At 44.3% G+C, this 2500-nt stretch overlaps 1 protein-coding gene across 2 annotated transcripts in view; it reads right to left on the reverse strand.

The window, feature by feature from the left end:
- The window catches only part of zgc:153184 (uncharacterized protein LOC751652 homolog), a 64866-nt gene that overhangs the window by 61671 nt on the left and 695 nt on the right, over positions 1 to 2500 (reverse strand). The gene's annotated exons all lie outside the window — the stretch shown is intronic.

Genomic DNA, 2500 nt, shown 5'->3' on the forward strand with positions numbered 1-2500 from the left:
CTGCTATTCCTGCACCCCTTTTTCCATCCTCAGAGGCCGTCCCCATACTTCAATACACACACACACACACACACACACACACACACACACACACACACACACACACACACACACACACACACACACACACACACACACACACACACACACACACACACACACACACTACGGCAAGTGTACATACACTCACACACTTACCCACATGAATATATACATACTATCAGACACTTTCAGGCTTTCAACAGAGAGCAGAGAGAAGTCCTCAACGCCCTTTTCTTTTCCACTCTCTCTCTCTCTCTCTCTCTCTCTCTCTCTCTCTCTCTCTCTCTCTCTCTCTCTCTCTCACCATATCCACTCTTTCTTTCCAATGGACTTGAGCTCTGTCACAGGGGGATGGTAAGAGGCCAGCCCAACAACTCCACTTGCTTTAGAAGGATGTTGTGATTGAAGCACTCTCTCTCTCTCTCTCTCTCTCTCTCTCTCTCTCTCTCTCTCTCTCTCTCTCTCTCTCTCTCTCTCTCTCTCTCACACACACACACACACACACACACACACACACACACACACACACACACACACACACACACACACACACACACACACAGTGCCTCTGCTCTTGTCCTGCGCAGGCCGTAAATAGCCCCACTCTTCTTCACAGGCATCTAGCAATGCGACTCAATGATGCTATAAATAAGAGCCAAGGAGATCTTCCTCTTAAGTCTGCACCTCACCCCTGCCTTCGATGCCGAACGCACACACTACTGTAGTGGTCCCCAAACTTATTCTGCTGAGACCCCCTGTTGAATCTACAAATATTTCCGCAACCCCCCCTCCCACATCATATTCCAAACCCAAAACATTTTTGTCCACTGATGTTGCTTAATGTTGCCATCATAGACATGTGTATGTAATTGTATAGGTTTTATGCAAGCATTCCGTTCTCTCCATGACCCCCCTGTGGGACCTCCGTAACACCTACGGGTCCTGACCCCCAGTTTGGGAACCATTTTGCTTTTCATGTTCAATGTTATGTAGGCAATTGTGTGAGTCATGTAAGCGTGTGAGTAACTTCTAGCAAGTGAGGCAATGAGTTAAGCCCAAGACACATTTCCCCTAGGGACAATAAAATACACTAACTACTATATCCTGCTTGGTATAGCATCGACACAACAACAACAATAACAACAACAAATAGCCCAGGCATAATTGAAATGAACTTCACTAGTTCACTAGTAGTGTAATCGATGCGTTGCCCAATACAATGTGCTTTTGTTGTTAACATTGGAGATAATTGGAAACAGACAAACACTTTGTGTTGCAAGCATCCCTTCACGGTTATAAAGTAGTGTTAATTCAACACTTTCAGGGTCAATTTAGCATATTTTACAGTGCTTTTGATCCCGGGGTACTCTGTAAGTGTTAAATTAACACTGCATTCTTTTTACTGGGTTACAATGTGACAGAGCACACCGAGAATGTTATAATAAATAAATGTGCCCATGACATTTGTTGGTTGGCAGGTTTTTTCGTTTTCTTTTCCTTGCTTTTTTCAGTCCACTGTTTCTCTCTGCCACCTAAAGCAAAACCCTCGAGACAAACAGGCTGTACAATGAGTAAGTTCTGAGTGCAGAAGAGGAAGCAGGAGGGGAGAGAGACCACAGAGTCGACAGAACAACATCCTTCATGTTCAACGTCTTTGAGAGGCGAGCTAGTAGCTCAACTTGAGAGACGAAAAAAAGAAACCATCACCATAGTCCATTTTTACCCATAAATCTGGTCTCCTCAGCAGAATCACATGTAAGCATGTGGGGTGACTTGTACTGTGTGTGTGTGTGTGTGTGTGTGTGTGTGTGTGTGTGTGTGTGTGTGTGTGTGTGTGTGTGTGTGTGTGTGTGTGTGTGTGTGTGTGTGTGTGTGTGTGTGTTTAGGCCTGCTCTATTTCCGGTCTCCTGTGCTATTCTGTGCCCTCAGAATAAAAAAATAAGCAAAGTCAGAGGTAGGCTACATTATAGCCTAATACAAACAGTCTCGTCTTTTGAAGTCCAACTGTTTCCACTTTCAGACATTGCTGAGGTCATCATTTATAAGTCCTCGGAGAGACAGGTCTGCAGATTCTTCAAAAATCTGTCTAATAGCCTAGGCTATTCTGTTACAAGAAGCAATCCACCTGCTCACTGTGTCCTATTCTTTAGTTTCAACTTTCCGCTTAGTGTGTGTCCCTAAATGTTACTGTTGTTTATGGTTCCACCATTTCTTAAAGTCAGCAGTCAGGTGAGCAGTGATACGGTGTACAGTGGACCACTCAAAGGTCAACGCTCTGAGGCCGTGACTGTTTAAAAACTGGAGAGTGCACAAAGAGAGCACTGAGGTGATTATGTCTCTTGAGGTCGGTTAATCGATGCTCCAACTGATAACCAGCTAAACTGCCCTGTGACCAAAGTCACTTGACTTTGTTTTTCATTTAAATCTATTTAATCCCCCTCAGAAGACACAAAGTGAA

The sequence above is a fragment of the Engraulis encrasicolus genome, chromosome 8, assembly GCF_034702125.1.
Source record: "Engraulis encrasicolus isolate BLACKSEA-1 chromosome 8, IST_EnEncr_1.0, whole genome shotgun sequence".
Classification (NCBI taxonomy): domain Eukaryota; kingdom Metazoa; phylum Chordata; class Actinopteri; order Clupeiformes; family Engraulidae; genus Engraulis; species Engraulis encrasicolus.